We start from the raw sequence: 17,500 nt of genomic DNA, 5'->3' as shown, positions 1-17,500 counted from the left end.
TTCATGCTTGAAGTGTCCACCGCTTGGGTTAAAAATGAAAACCAAACCATTCAACATGAAAGAAGAAGCAGATTAATCCGACGAGGATGGGATTCGAACCCATGCATGCAGAGCACAATGGATAAGCAGTCCATCACCTTAACCACTCGGCCACCTCGTCTACATAGTGCCCGTGCGTTTAGGTGGGAAGATGTTGAGAGAGTTTTTACCAGTCAGTGTTTTTTCACTGAAGATTGTATGTTGGCTTTTGTCAGAGTTGCCTTATCTCGTCAACTACAGTGCCTGTTGTTTGAAGTTAGCTTGGGGAAAACTCTATCAGAAATGAACCAGTGCTGAGGTTTTTAATATCAATTAGTCATAATTTTTCCTCCTTTTGGTTTTGCCATGGCATTTCTTCAATCTGTCTATTCTGTGTCATAACTTGGAAGCAAAACAAGTCCCAAATTTCAGCTGTGCTAAAAGATGGCTCATTCAATTGCAAAACTTCAAAGCCTTTGTCCTCGATACAGCTTCTGTAAATTTGTCAGTCTTTTAAATGAATGCTCTTCAAAATTTACTTGGCTTCTTAAGTGTTATGACTGAGATTGAAATCTTATTCCATGTTTCTGCTCTACGTGGAATGGAACTCAAGCTCAATATTATTCTGCTGCGCTAACCAGTTGAATGTTCGATTGGTGCTTCAATCTTCCTTTGATTTCAAGTGCATGCCATCTTCTGGTACTGTGGCTTAGTTGGTTAAAGCGCCTGTCTAGTAAACAGGAGATCCTGAGTTCGAATCTCAGCAGTGCCTTGTTTTCATCTCCTCACAAAGAAGCTTCCTATCTTAAAAATAAGTGTTTCACTTGCCACTGATAGTGCAATTGTGAGATTAAAAATCTCTTCTACCTAAGAGATATAAAGGAAGAAAGATGGCTTCAAGCATGACAATGTAAAACCAGTTGATTTAGTTTTGAAATGCATCCCTTCTATGCATCTCTAATCCGTTTATCCAATGTATCTCACCTTTATGTCCTTTGGCTTAGTTGGTCAAAGAGCCTGTTTAGTAAACAGAAAATCTTGAATTTGAATGCCAGCTATTCTTTCTTTATGTCAGTTTGGGGCTTCTTAACTCTCTAAGCAGGCTTTCTAATGTATCACACCTATTTGTCCTTTGTCTTAGTTGGTCAAAGAGCCTGTTTAGTAAACAGAAAATCTTGAATTTGAATGCCAGCAGTGCTATTCTTTCTTTATGTCAGTTTGGGGCTTCTTAACTCTCTAAGCAGGCTTTCTAATGTATCACACCTGTTTGTCCTTTGTCTTAGTTGGTCAAAGAGCCTGTTTAGTAAACAGAAAATCTTGAATTTGAATGCCAGCAGTCCTCTTCCTTCTTTATCTCAGTTTAGGGCTGTTTAACTCTCTAAGCAGGCTTTCTAATGTATCACACCTGTTTGTCCTTTGTCTTAGTTGGTCAAAGAGCCTATTTAGTAAATGGAAAATCTTGAATTTGAATGCCAGCAGTCCTTTTCCTTCTTTATCTCAGTTTAGGGCTGTTTAACTCTCTAAGCAGGCGTTTTTAATGTTTCGCACCTGTTTGTCCTTTGGCTTAGTTGGTCAAAGAGCCTATTTAGTTAAAGGAAAATCTTTATTTTGAATGTCAGCAGTACTTTCTATTCTTCATCTCATTTTTTGGGTTTTTACCCCAAAAAGAGGACTTTTACTCTTGTTTGTCATCAAATATTAATTTCCCACAGCCCTAATATAGTGCAATTGAGAAAAAAAATTCTCTGCTGTTGAAACACTTTAAAAGGAATTAGAGGATATAATTTTCTTTACAGAATATAGGATGGCATCAAGCTTTACAAATTAAAACGAGTGGATTTACAGATCTGACTCTGCAAAGTTTGATAGCAGCACAGGAGTATTGTAAACTTTCATGCTTGAAGTGTCCACCGCTTGGGTTAAAAATGAAAACCAAACCATTCAACATGAAAGAAGAAGCAGATTAATCCGACGAGGATGGGATTCGAACCCATGCATGCAGAGCACAATGGATTAGCAGTCCATCACCTTAACCACTTGGCCACCTCGTCTACATAGTGCCCGTGCGTTTAGGTGGGAAGATGTTGAGAGAGTTTTTACCAGTCAGTGTTTTTTCACTGAAGATTGTATGTTGGCTTTTGTCAGAGTTGCCTTATCTCGTCAACTACAGTGCCTGTTGTTTGAAGTTAGCTTGGGGAAAACTCAGAAATGAACCAGTGCTGAGGTTTTTAATATCAATTAGTCATAATTTTTCCTCCTTTTGGTTTTGCCATGGCATTTCTTCAATCTGTCTATTCTGTGTCATAACTTGGAAGCAAAACAAGTCCCAAATTTCAGCTGTGCTAAAAGATGGCTCATTCAATTGCAAAACTTCAAAGCCTTTGTCCTCGATACAGCTTCTGTAAATTTGTCAGTCTTTTAAATGAATGCTCTTCAAAATTTACTTGGCTTCTTAAGTGTTATGACTGAGATTGAAATCTTATTCCATGTTTCTGCTCTACGTGGAATGGAACTCAAGCTCAATATTATTCTGCTGCGCTAACCAGTTGAATGTTCGATTGGTGCTTCAATCTTCCTTTGATTTCAAGTGCATGCCATCTTCTGGTACTGTGGCTTAGTTGGTTAAAGCGCCTGTCTAGTAAACAGGAGATCCTGAGTTCGAATCTCAGCAGTGCCTTGTTTTCATCTCCTCACAAAGAAGCTTCCTATATTAAAAATAAGTGTTTCACTTGCCACTGATAGTGCAATTGTGAGATTAAAAATCTCTTCTACCTAAGAGATATAAAGGAAGAAAGATGGCTTCAAGCATGACAATGTAAAACCAGTTGATTTAGTTTTGAAATGCATCCTTTCTATGCATCTCTAATCCGTTTATCCAATGTATCTCACCTTTATGTCCTTTGGCTTAGTTGGTCAAAGAGCCTGTTTAGTAAACAGAAAATCTTGAATTTGAATGCCAGCTATTCTTTCATTATGTCAGTTTGGGGCTTCTTAACTCTCTAAGCAGGCTTTCTAATGTATCACACCTATTTGTCCTTTGTCTTAGTTGGTCAAAGAGCCTGTTTAGTAAACAGAAAATCTTGAATTTGAATGCCAGCAGTGCTATTCTTTCTTTATGTCAGTTTGGGGCTTCTTAACTCTCTAAGCAGGCTTTCTAATGTATCACACCTGTTTGTCCTTTGTCTTAGTTGGTCAAAGAGCCTGTTTAGTAAACAGAAAATCTTGAATTTGAATGCCAGCAGTCCTCTTCCTTCTTTATCTCAGTTTAGGGCTGTTTAACTCTCTAAGCAGGCTTTCTAATGTATCACACCTGTTTGTCCTTTGTCTTAGTTGGTCAAAGAGCCTATTTAGTAAATGGAAAATCTTGAATTTGAATGCCAGCAGTCCTTTTCCTTCTTTATCTCAGTTTAGGGCTGTTTAACTCTCTAAGCAGGCTTTTTAATGTTTCGCACCTGTTTGTCCTTTGGCTTAGTTGGTCAAAGAGCCTATTTAGTAAAAGGAAAATCTTGATTTTGAATGTCAGCAGTGCTTTCTATTCTTCATCTCATTTTGTGGGTTTTTACCCCAAAAAGAGGACTTTTACTCTTGTTTGTCATCAAATATTAATTTCCCACAGCCCTAATATAGTGCAATTGAGAAAAAAATTGTCTGCTGTTGAAACACTTTAAAAGGAATTAGAGGATATAATTTTCTTTACAGAATATAGGATGGCATCAAGCTTTACAAATTAAAACCAGTGGATTTACAGATCTGACTCTGCAAAGTTTGATAGCAGCACAGGAGTATTGTAAACTTTCATGCTTGCAGTGTCCACCGCTTGGGTTAAAAATGAAAACCAAACCATTCAACACGAAAGAAGAAGCAGATTAATCCGACGAGGATGGAATTCTAACCCATGCATGCAGAGCACAATGGATTAGCAGTCCATCGCCTTAACCACTCGGCCACTTCTTCTACATAGCACCTGTGCGTTTAGGTGGGAAGATGTTGAGAGGGTTTTTACCAGTCAGTGTTTTTTCACTGAAGATTGTATGTTGGCTTTTGTCAGAGTTGCCTTATCTCGTCAACTACAGTGCCTGTTGTTTGAAGTTAGCTTGAGGAAAACTCTATCAGAAATGAACCAGTGCTGAGGTTTTTAATATCAATTAGTCATAATTTTTCCTCCTTTTGGTTTTGCCATGGCATTTCTTCAATCTGTCTATTCTGTGTCATAACCTGGAAGCAAAACAAGTCCAAAATTTCAGCTGTGCTAAAAGATGGCTCATTCAATTGCAAAACTTCAAAGCCTTTGTCCTCGATACAGCTTCTGTAAATTTGTCAGTCTTTTAAATGAATGCTCTTCAAAATTTACTTGGCTTCTTAAGTGTTATGACTGAGATTGAAATGTTATTCCATGTTTCTGCTCTACGTGGAATGGAACTCAAGCTCAATATTGTTTTGCTGCGCTAACCAGTTGAATGTTCGATTGGTGCTTCAATCTTCCTTGGATTTCAAATGCATGCCATCTTCTGGTGCTGTGGCTTAGTTGGTTAAAGCGCCTGTCTAGTAAACAGGAGATCCTGAGTTCGAATCTCAGCAGTGCCTTGTTTTCATCTCCTCACAAAGAAGCTTCCTATCTTAAAAATAGGTGTTTCACTTGCGACTGATAGTGCAATTGTGAGATTAAAAATCTATTCTATGTAAGCGATATAAAGGAAGAAAGATGGCTTCAACCATGACAATGTAAAACCAGTTGATTTAGTTTTAAAATGCCTCCTCTCTATGCATCTCTAATCCTTTTATCCAATGTATCTCACCTTTATGTCCTTTGGCTTAGTTGGTCAAAGAGCCTGTTTAGTAAACAGAAAATCTTGAATTTGAATGCCAGCTATTCTTTCTTTATGTCAGTTTGGGGCTTCTTAACTCTCTAAGCAGGCTTTCTAATGTATCACACCTGTTTGTCCTTTGTCTTAGTTGGTCAAAGAGCCTGTTTAGTAAACAGAAAATCTTGAATTTGAATGCCAGCAGTCCTCTTCCTTCTTTATCTCAGTTTAGGGCTGTTTAACTCTCTAAGCAGGCTTTCAAATGTATCACACCTGTTTGTCCTTTGTCTTAGTTGGTCAAAGAGCCTATTTAGTAAATGGAAAATCTTGAATTTGAATGCCAGCAGTCCTTTTCCTTCTTTATCTCAGTTTAGGGCTGTTTAACTCTCTAAGCAGGCGTTTTTAATGTTTCGCACCTGTTTGTCCTTTGGCTTAGTTGGTCAAAGAGCCTATTTAGTTAAAGGAAAATCTTGATTTTGAATGTCAGCAGTACTTTCTATTCTTCATCTCATTTTGTGGGTTTTTACCCCAAAAAGAGGACTTTTACTCTTGTTTGTCATCAAATATTAATTTCCCACAGCCCTAATATAGTGCAATTGAGAAAAAAAATTCTCTGCTGTTGAAACACTTTAAAAGGAATTAGAGGATATAATTTTCTTTACAGAATATAGGATGGCATCAAGCTTTACAAATTAAAACGAGTGGATTTACAGATCTGACTCTGCAAAGTTTGATAGCAGCACAGGAGTATTGTAAACTTTCATGCTTGAAGTGTCCACCGCTTGGGTTAAAAATGAAAACCAAACCATTCAACATGAAAGAAGAAGCAGATTAATCCGACGAGGATGGGATTCGAACCCATGCATGCAGAGCACAATGGATTAGCAGTCCATCACCTTAACCACTCGGCCACCTCGTCTACATAGTGCCCGTGCGTTTAGGTGGGAAGATGTTGAGAGAGTTTTTACCAGTCAGTGTTTTTTCACTGAAGATTGTATGTTGGCTTTTGTCAGAGTTGCCTTATCTCGTCAACTACAGTGCCTGTTGTTTGAAGTTAGCTTGGGGAAAACTCTATCAGAAATGAACCAGTGCTGAGGTTTTTAATATCAATTAGTCATAATTTTTCCTCCTTTTGGTTTTGCCATGGCATTTCTTCAATCTGTCTATTCTGTGTCATAACTTGGAAGCAAAACAAGTCCCAAATTTCAGCTGTGCTAAAAGATGGCTCATTCAATTGCAAAACTTCAAAGCCTTTGTCCTCGATACAGCTTCTGTAAATTTGTCAGTCTTTTAAATGAATGCTCTTCAAAATTTACTTGGCTTCTTAAGTGTTATGACTGAGATTGAAATCTTATTCCATGTTTCTGCTCTACGTGGAATGGAACTCAAGCTCAATATTATTCTGCTGCGCTAACCAGTTGAATGTTCGATTGGTGCTTCAATCTTCCTTTGATTTCAAGTGCATGCCATCTTCTGGTACTGTGGCTTAGTTGGTTAAAGCGCCTGTCTAGTAAACAGGAGATCCTGAGTTCGAATCTCAGCAGTGCCTTGTTTTCATCTCCTCACAAAGAAGCTTCCTATCTTAAAAATAGGTGTTTCACTTGCGACTGATAGTGCAATTGTGAGATTAAAAATCTATTCTATGTAAGCGATATAAAGGAAGAAAGATGGCTTCAACCATGACAATGTAAAACCAGTTGATTTAGTTTTAAAATGCCTCCTCTCTATGCATCTCTAATCCTTTTATCCAATGTATCTCACCTTTATGTCCTTTGGCTTAGTTGGTCAAAGAGCCTGTTTAGTAAACAGAAAATCTTGAATTTGAATGCCAGCTATTCTTTCTTTATGTCAGTTTGGGGCTTCTTAACTCTCTAAGCAGGCTTTCTAATGTATCACACCTGTTTGTCCTTTGTCTTAGTTGGTCAAAGAGCCTGTTTAGTAAACAGAAAATCTTGAATTTGAATGCCAGCAGTCCTCTTCCTTCTTTATCTCAGTTTAGGGCTGTTTAACTCTCTAAGCAGGCTTTCAAATGTATCACACCTGTTTGTCCTTTGTCTTAGTTGGTCAAAGAGCCTATTTAGTAAATGGAAAATCTTGAATTTGAATGCCAGCAGTCCTTTTCCTTCTTTATCTCAGTTTAGGGCTGTTTAACTCTCTAAGCAGGCGTTTTTAATGTTTCGCACCTGTTTGTCCTTTGGCTTAGTTGGTCAAAGAGCCTATTTAGTTAAAGGAAAATCTTGATTTTGAATGTCAGCAGTACTTTCTATTCTTCATCTCATTTTGTGGGTTTTTACCCCAAAAAGAGGACTTTTACTCTTGTTTGTCATCAAATATTAATTTCCCACAGCCCTAATATAGTGCAATTGAGAAAAAAAATTCTCTGCTGTTGAAACACTTTAAAAGGAATTAGAGGATATAATTTTCTTTACAGAATATAGGATGGCATCAAGCTTTACAAATTAAAACGAGTGGATTTACAGATCTGACTCTGCAAAGTTTGATAGCAGCACAGGAGTATTGTAAACTTTCATGCTTGAAGTGTCCACCGCTTGGGTTAAAAATGAAAACCAAACCATTCAACATGAAAGAAGAAGCAGATTAATCCGACGAGGATGGGATTCGAACCCATGCATGCAGAGCACAATGGATTAGCAGTCCATCACCTTAACCACTCGGCCACCTCGTCTACATAGTGCCCGTGCGTTTAGGTGGGAAGATGTTGAGAGAGTTTTTACCAGTCAGTGTTTTTTCACTGAAGATTGTATGTTGGCTTTTGTCAGAGTTGCCTTATCTCGTCAACTACAGTGCCTGTTGTTTGAAGTTAGCTTGGGGAAAACTCTATCAGAAATGAACCAGTGCTGAGGTTTTTAATATCAATTAGTCATAATTTTTCCTCCTTTTGGTTTTGCCATGGCATTTCTTCAATCTGTCTATTCTGTGTCATAACTTGGAAGCAAAACAAGTCCCAAATTTCAGCTGTGCTAAAAGATGGCTCATTCAATTGCAAAACTTCAAAGCCTTTGTCCTCGATACAGCTTCTGTAAATTTGTCAGTCTTTTAAATGAATGCTCTTCAAAATTTACTTGGCTTCTTAAGTGTTATGACTGAGATTGAAATCTTATTCCATGTTTCTGCTCTACGTGGAATGGAACTCAAGCTCAATATTATTCTGCTGCGCTAACCAGTTGAATGTTCGATTGGTGCTTCAATCTTCCTTTGATTTCAAGTGCATGCCATCTTCTGGTACTGTGGCTTAGTTGGTTAAAGCGCCTGTCTAGTAAACAGGAGATCCTGAGTTCGAATCTCAGCAGTGCCTTGTTTTCATCTCCTCACAAAGAAGCTTCCTATCTTAAAAATAAGTGTTTCACTTGCCACTGATAGTGCAATTGTGAGATTAAAAATCTCTTCTACCTAAGAGATATAAAGGAAGAAAGATGGCTTCAAGCATGACAATGTAAAACCAGTTGTTTTAGTTTTGAAATGCATCCCTTCTATGCATCTCTAATCCGTTTATCCAATGTATCTCACCTTTATGTCCTTTGGCTTAGTTGGTCAAAGAGCCTGTTTAGTAAACAGAAAATCTTGAATTTGAATGCCAGCTATTCTTTCTTTATGTCAGTTTGGGGCTTCTTAACTCTCTAAGCAGGCTTTCTAATGTATCACACCTATTTGTCCTTTGTCTTAGTTGGTCAAAGAGCCTGTTTAGTAAACAGAAAATCTTGAATTTGAATGCCAGCAGTGCTATTCTTTCTTTATGTCAGTTTGGGGCTTCTTAACTCTCTAAGCAGGCTTTCTAATGTATCACACCTGTTTGTCCTTTGTCTTAGTTGGTCAAAGAGCCTGTTTAGTAAACAGAAAATCTTGAATTTGAATGCCAGCAGTCCTCTTCCTTCTTTATCTCAGTTTAGGGCTGTTTAACTCTCTAAGCAGGCTTTCTAATGTATCACACCTGTTTGTCCTTTGTCTTAGTTGGTCAAAGAGCCTATTTAGTAAATGGAAAATCTTGAATTTGAATGCCAGCAGTCTTTTTCCTTCTTTATCTCAGTTTAGGGCTGTTTAACTCTCTAAGCAGGCTTTTTAATGTTTCGCACCTGTTTGTCCTTTGGCTTAGTTGGTCAAAGAGCCTATTTAGTAAAAGGAAAATCTTGATTTTGAATGTCAGCAGTGCTTTCTATTCTTCATCTCATTTTGTGGGTTTTTACCCCAAAAAGAGGACTTTTACTCTTGTTTGTCATCAAATATTAATTTCCCACAGCCCTAATATAGTGCAATTGAGAAAAAAAATTGTCTGCTGTTGAAACACTTTAAAAGGAATTAGAGGATATAATTTTCTTTACAGAATATAGGATGGCATCAAGCTTTACAAATTAAAACCAGTGGATTTACAGATCTGACTCTGCAAAGTTTGATAGCAGCACAGGAGTATTGTAAACTTTCATGCTTGAAGTGTCCACCGCTTGGGTTAAAAATGAAAACCAAACCATTCAACACGAAAGAAGAAGCAGATTAATCCGACGAGGATGGAATTCGAACCCATGCATGCAGAGCACAATGGATTAGCAGTCCATCGCCTTAACCACTCGGCCACTTCTTCTACATAGCACCTGTGCGTTTAGGTGGGAAGATGTTGAGAGGGTTTTTACCAGTCAGTGTTTTTTCACTGAAGATTGTATGTTGGCTTTTGTCAGAGTTGCCTTATCTCGTCAACTACAGTGCCTGTTGTTTGAAGTTAGCTTGAGGAAAACTCTATCAGAAATGAACCAGTGCTGAGGTTTTTAATATCAATTAGTCATAATTTTTCCTCCTTTTGGTTTTGCCATGGCATTTCTTCAATCTGTCTATTCTGTGTCATAACCTGGAAGCAAAACAAGTCCCAAATTTCAGCTGTGCTAAAAGATGGCTCATTCAATTGCAAAACTTCAAAGCCTTTGTCCTCGATACAGCTTCTGTAAATTTCTCAGTCTTTTAAATGAATCCTCTTCAAAATTTACTTGGCTTCTTAAGTGTTATGACTGAGATTGAAATGTTATTCCATGTTTCTGCTCTACGTGGAATGGAACTCAAGCTCAATATTGTTTTGCTGCGCTAACCAGTTGAATGTTCGATTGGTGCTTCAATCTTCCTTGGATTTCAAATACATGCCATCTTCTGGTGCTGTGGCTTAGTTGGTTAAAGCGCCTGTCTAGTAAACAGGAGATCCTGAGTTCGAATCTCAGCTTCTTATCTTAAAAATAGGTGTTTCACTTGCCACTGATAGTGCAATTGTGAGATTAAAAATCTCTTCTATCTGAAGATGGCTTCAAGCATGACAATGTAAAACCAGTTGTTTTAGTTTTGAAATGCCTCCTTTCTATGCATCTCTAATCCGTTTATCCAATGTATCTCACCTTTATGTCCTTTGGCTTAGTTGGTCAAAGAGCCTGTTTAGTAAACAGAAAATCTTGAATTTGAATGCCAGCAGTGCTATTCTTTCTTTATGTCAGTTTGGGGCTTCTTAACTCTCTAAGCAGGCTTTCTAATGTATCACACCTGTTTGTCCTTTGTCTTAGTTGGTCAAAGAGCCTGTTTAGTAAACAGAAAATCTTGAATTTGAATGCCAGCAGTCCTCTTCCTTCTTTATCTCAGTTTAGGGCTGTTTAACTCTCTAAGCAGGCTTTCTAATGTATCACACCTGTTTGTCCTTTGTCTTAGTTGGTCAAAGAGCCTATTTAGTAAATGGAAAATCTTGAATTTGAATGCCAGCAGTCCTTTTCCTTCTTTATCTCAGTTTAGGGCTGTTTAACTCTCTAAGCAGGCGTTTTTAATGTTTCGCACCTGTTTGTCCTTTGGCTTAGTTGGTCAAAGAGCCTATTTAGTTAAAGGAAAATCTTTATTTTGAATGTCAGCAGTACTTTCTATTCTTCATCTCATTTTGTGGGTTTTTACCCCAAAAAGAGGACTTTTACTCTTGTTTGTCATCAAATATTAATTTCCCACAGCCCTAATATAGTGCAATTGAGAAAAAAAATTCTCTGCTGTTGAAACACTTTAAAAGGAATTAGAGGATATAATTTTCTTTACAGAATATAGGATGGCATCAAGCTTTACAAATTAAAACGAGTGGATTTACAGATCTGACTCTGCAAAGTTTGATAGCAGCACAGGAGTATTGTAAACTTTCATGCTTGAAGTGTCCACCGCTTGGGTTAAAAATGAAAACCAAACCATTCAACATGAAAGAAGAAGCAGATTAATCCGACGAGGATGGGATTCGAACCCATGCATGCAGAGCACAATGGATTAGCAGTCCATCACCTTAACCACTCGGCCACCTCGTCTACATAGTGTCCGTGCGTTTAGGTGGGAAGATGTTGAGAGAGTTTTTACCAGTCAGTGTTTTTTCACTGAAGATTGTATGTTGGCTTTTGTCAGAGTTGCCTTATCTCGTCAACTACAGTGCCTGTTGTTTGAAGTTAGCTTGGGGAAAACTCAGAAATGAACCAGTGCTGAGGTTTTTAATATCAATTAGTCATAATTTTTCCTCCTTTTGGTTTTGCCATGGCATTTCTTCAATCTGTCTATTCTGTGTCATAACTTGGAAGCAAAACAAGTCCCAAATTTCAGCTGTGCTAAAAGATGGCTCATTCAATTGCAAAACTTCAAAGCCTTTGTCCTCGATACAGCTTCTGTAAATTTGTCAGTCTTTTAAATGAATGCTCTTCAAAATTTACTTGGCTTCTTAAGTGTTATGACTGAGATTGAAATCTTATTCCATGTTTCTGCTCTACGTGGAATGGAACTCAAGCTCAATATTATTCTGCTGCGCTAACCAGTTGAATGTTCGATTGGTGCTTCAATCTTCCTTTGATTTCAAGTGCATGCCATCTTCTGGTACTGTGGCTTAGTTGGTTAAAGCGCCTGTCTAGTAAACAGGAGATCCTGAGTTCGAATCTCAGCAGTGCCTTGTTTGCATCTCCTCACAAAGAAGCTTCCTATCTTAAAAATAAGTGTTTCACTTGCCACTGATAGTGCAATTGTGAGATTAAAAATCTCTTCTACCTAAGAGATATAAAGGAAGAAAGATGGCTTCAAGCATGACAATGTAAAACCAGTTGATTTAGTTTTGAAATGCATCCTTTCTATGCATCTCTAATCCGTTTATCCAATATATCTCACCTTTATGTCCTTTGGCTTAGTTGGTCAAAGAGCCTGTTTAGTAAACAGAAAATCTTGAATTTGAATGCCAGCTATTCTTTCTTTATGTCAGTTTGGGGCTTCTTAACTCTCTAAGCAGGCTTTCTAATGTATCACACCTATTTGTCCTTTGTCTTAGTTGGTCAAAGAGCCTGTTTAGTAAACAGAAAATCTTGAATTTGAATGCCAGCAGTGCTATTCTTTCTTTATGTCAGTTTGGGGCTTCTTAACTCTCTAAGCAGGCTTTCTAATGTATCACACCTGTTTGTCCTTTGTCTTAGTTGGTCAAAGAGCCTGTTTAGTAAACAGAAAATCTTGAATTTGAATGCCAGCAGTCCTCTTCCTTCTTTATCTCAGTTTAGGGCTGTTTAACTCTCTAAGCAGGCTTTCTAATGTATCACACCTGTTTGTCCTTTGTCTTAGTTGGTCAAAGAGCCTATTTAGTAAATGGAAAATCTTGAATTTGAATGCCAGCAGTCTTTTTCCTTCTTTATCTCAGTTTAGGGCTGTTTAACTCTCTAAGTAGGCTTTTTAATGTTTCGCACCTGTTTGTCCTTTGGCTTAGTTGGTCAAAGAGCCTATTTAGTAAAAGGAAAATCTTGATTTTGAATGTCAGCAGTGCTTTCTATTCTTCATCTCATTTTGTGGGTTTTTACCCCAAAAAGAGGACTTTTACTCTTGTTTGTCATCAAATATTAATTTCCCACAGCCCTAATATAGTGCAATTGAGAAAAAAATTGTCTGCTGTTGAAACACTTTAAAAGGAATTAGAGGATATAATTTTCTTTACAGAATATAGGATGGCATCAAGCTTTACAAATTAAAACCAGTGGATTTACAGATCTGACTCTGCAAAGTTTGATAGCAGCACAGGAGTATTGTAAACTTTCATGCTTGCAGTGTCCACCGCTTGGGTTAAAAATGAAAACCAAACCATTCAACACGAAAGAAGAAGCAGATTAATCCGACGAGGATGGAATTCGAACCCATGCATGCAGAGCACAATGGATTAGCAGTCCATCGCCTTAACCACTCGGCCACTTCTTCTACATAGCACCTGTGCGTTTAGGTGGGAAGATGTTGAGAGGGTTTTTACCAGTCAGTGTTTTTTCACTGAAGATTGTATGTTGGCTTTTGTCAGAGTTGCCTTATCTCGTCAACTACAGTGCCTGTTGTTTGAAGTTAGCTTGAGGAAAACTCTATCAGAAATGAACCAGTGCTGAGGTTTTTAATATCAATTAGTCATAATTTTTCCTCCTTTTGGTTTTGCCATGGCATTTCTTCAATCTGTCTATTCTGTGTCATAACCTGGAAGCAAAACAAGTCCCAAATTTCAGCTGTGCTAAAAGATGGCTCATTCAATTGCAAAACTTCAAAGCCTTTGTCCTCGATACAGCTTCTGTAAATTTGTCAGTCTTTTAAATGAATGCTCTTCAAAATTTACTTGGCTTCTTAAGTGTTATGACTGAGATTGAAATGTTATTCCATGTTTCTGCTCTACGTGGAATGGAACTCAAGCTCAATATTGTTTTGCTGCGCTAACCAGTTGAATGTTCGATTGGTGCTTCAATCTTCCTTGGATTTCAAATGCATGCCATCTTCTGGTGCTGTGGCTTAGTTGGTTAAAGCGCCTGTCTAGTAAACAGGAGATCCTGAGTTCGAATCTCAGCAGTGCCTTGTTTTCATCTCCTCACAAAGAAGCTTCCTATCTTAAAAATAGGTGTTTCACTTGCGACTGATAGTGCAATTGTGAGATTAAAAATCTCTTCTATGTAAGCGATATAAAGGAAGAAAGATGGCTTCAACCATGACAATGTAAAACCAGTTGATTTAGTTTTGAAATGCCTCCTCTCTATGCATCTCTAATCCTTTTATCCAATGTATCTCACCTTTATGTCCTTTGGCTTAGTTGGTCAAAGAGCCTGTTTAGTAAACAGAAAATCTTGAATTTGAATGCCAGCTATTCTTTCTTTATGTCAGTTTGGGGCTTCTTAACTCTCTAAGCAGGCTTTCTAATGTATCACACCTGTTTGTCCTTTGTCTTAGTTGGTCAAAGAGCCTGTTTAGTAAACAGAAAATCTTGAATTTGAATGCCAGCAGTCCTCTTCCTTCTTTATCTCAGTTTAGGGCTGTTTAACTCTCTAAGCAGGCTTTCTAATGTATCACACCTGTTTGTCCTTTGTCTTAGTTGGTCAAAGAGCCTATTTAGTAAATGGAAAATCTTGAATTTGAATGCCAGCAGTCCTTTTCCTTCTTTATCTCAGTTTAGGGCTGTTTAACTCTCTAAGCAGGCGTTTTTAATGTTTCGCACCTGTTTGTCCTTTGGCTTAGTTGGTCAAAGAGCCTATTTAGTTAAAGGAAAATCTTGATTTTGAATGTCAGCAGTACTTTCTATTCTTCATCTCATTTTGTGGGTTTTTACCCCAAAAAGAGGACTTTTACTCTTGTTTGTCATCAAATATTAATTTCCCACAGCCCTAATATAGTGCAATTGAGAAAAAAAATTCTCTGCTGTTGAAACACTTTAAAAGGAATTAGAGGATATAATTTTCTTTACAGAATATAGGATGGCATCAAGCTTTACAAATTAAAACGAGTGGATTTACAGATCTGACTCTGCAAAGTTTGATAGCAGCACAGGAGTATTGTAAACTTTCATGCTTGAAGTGTCCACCGCTTGGGTTAAAAATGAAAACCAAACCATTCAACATGAAAGAAGAAGCAGATTAATCCGACGAGGATGGGATTCGAACCCATGCATGCAGAGCACAATGGATTAGCAGTCCATCACCTTAACCACTCGGCCACCTCGTCTACATAGTGCCCGTGCGTTTAGGTGGGAAGATGTTGAGAGAGTTTTTACCAGTCAGTGTTTTTTCACTGAAGATTGTATGTTGGCTTTTGTCAGAGTTGCCTTATCTCGTCAACTACAGTGCCTGTTGTTTGAAGTTAGCTTGGGGAAAACTCTATCAGAAATGAACCAGTGCTGAGGTTTTTAATATCAATTAGTCATAATTTTTCCTCCTTTTGGTTTTGCCATGGCATTTCTTCAATCTGTCTATTCTGTGTCATAACTTGGAAGCAAAACAAGTCCCAAATTTCAGCTGTGCTAAAAGATGGCTCATTCAATTGCAAAACTTCAAAGCCTTTGTCCTCGATACAGCTTCTGTAAATTTGTCAGTCTTTTAAATGAATGCTCTTCAAAATTTACTTGGCTTCTTAAGTGTTATGACTGAGATTGAAATCTTATTCCATGTTTCTGCTCTACGTGGAATGGAACTCAAGCTCAATATTATTTTGCTGCGCTAACCAGTTGAATGTTCGATTGGTGCTTCAATCTTCCTTTGATTTCAAGTGCATGCCATCTTCTGGTACTGTGGCTTAGTTGGTTAAAGCGCCTGTCTAGTAAACAGGAGATCCTGAGTTCGAATCTCAGCAGTGCCTTGTTTTCATCTCCTCACAAAGAAGCTTCCTATCTTAAAAATAAGTGTTTCACTTGCCACTGATAGTGCAATTGTGAGATTAAAAATCTCTTCTACCTAAGAGATATAAAGGAAGAAAGATGGCTTCAAGCATGACAATGTAAAACCAGTTGATTTAGTTTTGAAATGCATCCCTTCTATGCATCTCTAATCCGTTTATCCAATGTATCTCACCTTTATGTCCTTTGGCTTAGTTGGTCAAAGAGCCTGTTTAGTAAACAGAAAATCTTGAATTTGAATGCCAGCTATTCTTTCTTTATGTCAGTTTGGGGCTTCTTAACTCTCTAAGCAGGCTTTCTAATGTATCACACCTATTTGTCCTTTGTCTTAGTTGGTCAAAGAGCCTGTTTAGTAAACAGAAAATCTTGAATTTGAATGCCAGCAGTGCTATTCTTTCTTTATGTCAGTTTGGGGCTTCTTAACTCTCTAAGCAGGCTTTCTAATGTATCACACCTGTTTGTCCTTTGTCTTAGTTGGTCAAAGAGCCTGTTTAGTAAACAGAAAATCTTGAATTTGAATGCCAGCAGTCCTCTTCCTTCTTTATCTCAGTTTAGGGCTGTTTAACTCTCTAAGCAGGCTTTCTAATGTATCACACCTGTTTGTCCTTTGTCTTAGTTGGTCAAAGAGCCTATTTAGTAAATGGAAAATCTTGAATTTGAATGCCAGCAGTCTTTTTCCTTCTTTATCTCAGTTTAGGGCTGTTTAACTCTCTAAGCAGGCTTTTTAATGTTTCGCACCTGTTTGTCCTTTGGCTTAGTTGGTCAAAGAGCCTATTTAGTAAAAGGAAAATCTTGATTTTGAATGTCAGCAGTGCTTTCTATTCTTCATCTCATTTTGTGGGTTTTTACCCCAAAAAGAGGACTTTTACTCTTGTTTGTCATCAAATATTAATTTCCCACAGCCCTAATATAGTGCAATTGAGAAAAAAAATTGTCTGCTGTTGAAACACTTTAAAAGGAATTAGAGGATATAATTTTCTTTACAGAATATAGGATGGCATCAAGCTTTACAAATTAAAACCAGTGGATTTACAGATCTGACTCTGCAAAGTTTGATAGCAGCACAGGAGTATTGTAAACTTTCATGCTTGAAGTGTCCACCGCTTGGGTTAAAAATGAAAACCAAACCATTCAACACGAAAGAAGAAGCAGATTAATCCGACGAGGATGGAATTCGAACCCATGCATGCAGAGCACAATGGATTAGCAGTCCATCGCCTTAACCACTCGGCCACTTCTTCTACATAGCACCTGTGCGTTTAGGTGGGAAGATGTTGAGAGGGTTTTTACCAGTCAGTGTTTTTTCACTGAAGATTGTATGTTGGCTTTTGTCAGAGTTGCCTTATCTCGTCAACTACAGTGCCTGTTGTTTGAAGTTAGCTTGAGGAAAACTCTATCAGAAATGAACCAGTGCTGAGGTTTTTAATATCAATTAGTCATAATTTTTCCTCCTTTTGGTTTTGCCATGGCATTTCTTCAATCTGTCTATTCTGTGTCATAACCTGGAAGCAAAACAAGTCCCAAATTTCAGCTGTGCTAAAAGATGGCTCATTCAATTGCAAAACTTCAAAGCCTTTGTCCTCGATACAGCTTCTGTAAATTTGTCAGTCTTTTAAATGAATCCTCTTCAAAATTTACTTGGCTTCTTAAGTGTTATGACTGAGATTGAAATGTTATTCCATGTTTCTGCTCTACGTGGAATGGAACTCAAGCTCAATATTGTTTTGCTGCGCTAACCAGTTGAATGTTCGATTGGTGCTTCAATCTTCCTTGGATTTCAAATACATGCCATCTTCTGGTGCTGTGGCTTAGTTGGTTAAAGCGCCTGTCTAGTAAACAGGAGATCCTGAGTTCGAATCTCAGCTTCTTATCTTAAAAATAGGTGTTTCACTTGCCACTGATAGTGCAATTGTGAGATTAAAAATCTCTTCTATCTGAAGATGGCTTCAAGCATGACAATGTAAAACCAGTTGTTTTAGTTTTGAAATGCCTCCTTTCTATGCATCTCTAATCCGTTTATCCAATG

The 17,500-nt window shown here is 37.8% G+C and overlaps 13 non-coding genes across 13 annotated transcripts; 8 read left to right on the top strand and 5 right to left on the bottom strand.

Annotated features, from left to right (window-relative positions):
* Positions 1-716: 716 nt before the first annotated feature.
* On the top strand, positions 717-790 carry TRNAT-AGU (transfer RNA threonine (anticodon AGU)). The gene has a single exon. It is a non-coding gene; the product is annotated as a tRNA-Thr (tRNA).
* Positions 791-1,987: 1,197 nt separating this feature from the next.
* TRNAS-GCU (transfer RNA serine (anticodon GCU)) lies at positions 1,988-2,069 on the bottom strand. The gene has a single exon. It is a non-coding gene; the product is annotated as a tRNA-Ser (tRNA).
* A 552-nt stretch (positions 2,070-2,621) lies between these two features.
* Positions 2,622-2,695, top strand: TRNAT-AGU (transfer RNA threonine (anticodon AGU)). The gene has a single exon. It is a non-coding gene; the product is annotated as a tRNA-Thr (tRNA).
* A 1,833-nt stretch (positions 2,696-4,528) lies between these two features.
* TRNAT-AGU (transfer RNA threonine (anticodon AGU)) lies at positions 4,529-4,602 on the top strand. The gene has a single exon. It is a non-coding gene; the product is annotated as a tRNA-Thr (tRNA).
* A 1,055-nt stretch (positions 4,603-5,657) lies between these two features.
* On the bottom strand, positions 5,658-5,739 carry TRNAS-GCU (transfer RNA serine (anticodon GCU)). The gene has a single exon. It is a non-coding gene; the product is annotated as a tRNA-Ser (tRNA).
* Positions 5,740-6,295: 556 nt separating this feature from the next.
* Positions 6,296-6,369, top strand: TRNAT-AGU (transfer RNA threonine (anticodon AGU)). The gene has a single exon. It is a non-coding gene; the product is annotated as a tRNA-Thr (tRNA).
* A 1,055-nt stretch (positions 6,370-7,424) lies between these two features.
* Positions 7,425-7,506, bottom strand: TRNAS-GCU (transfer RNA serine (anticodon GCU)). The gene has a single exon. It is a non-coding gene; the product is annotated as a tRNA-Ser (tRNA).
* A 556-nt stretch (positions 7,507-8,062) lies between these two features.
* On the top strand, positions 8,063-8,136 carry TRNAT-AGU (transfer RNA threonine (anticodon AGU)). The gene has a single exon. It is a non-coding gene; the product is annotated as a tRNA-Thr (tRNA).
* A 2,919-nt stretch (positions 8,137-11,055) lies between these two features.
* On the bottom strand, positions 11,056-11,137 carry TRNAS-GCU (transfer RNA serine (anticodon GCU)). Its single transcript has one exon. It is a non-coding gene; the product is annotated as a tRNA-Ser (tRNA).
* Positions 11,138-11,689: 552 nt separating this feature from the next.
* On the top strand, positions 11,690-11,763 carry TRNAT-AGU (transfer RNA threonine (anticodon AGU)). Its single transcript has one exon. It is a non-coding gene; the product is annotated as a tRNA-Thr (tRNA).
* Positions 11,764-13,596: 1,833 nt separating this feature from the next.
* On the top strand, positions 13,597-13,670 carry TRNAT-AGU (transfer RNA threonine (anticodon AGU)). Its single transcript has one exon. It is a non-coding gene; the product is annotated as a tRNA-Thr (tRNA).
* A 1,055-nt stretch (positions 13,671-14,725) lies between these two features.
* On the bottom strand, positions 14,726-14,807 carry TRNAS-GCU (transfer RNA serine (anticodon GCU)). The gene has a single exon. It is a non-coding gene; the product is annotated as a tRNA-Ser (tRNA).
* A 556-nt stretch (positions 14,808-15,363) lies between these two features.
* TRNAT-AGU (transfer RNA threonine (anticodon AGU)) lies at positions 15,364-15,437 on the top strand. Its single transcript has one exon. It is a non-coding gene; the product is annotated as a tRNA-Thr (tRNA).
* Positions 15,438-17,500: the final 2,063 nt, after the last annotated feature.

Source organism: Dendrobates tinctorius, unplaced genomic scaffold (genome assembly GCF_039654945.1).
Source record: "Dendrobates tinctorius isolate UK_male_01 unplaced genomic scaffold, ASM3965494v1 ptg000204l, whole genome shotgun sequence".
Classification (NCBI taxonomy): Eukaryota; Metazoa; Chordata; class Amphibia; order Anura; family Dendrobatidae; genus Dendrobates; species Dendrobates tinctorius.
This window is presented reverse-complemented; position numbering and strand designations above follow the sequence as displayed.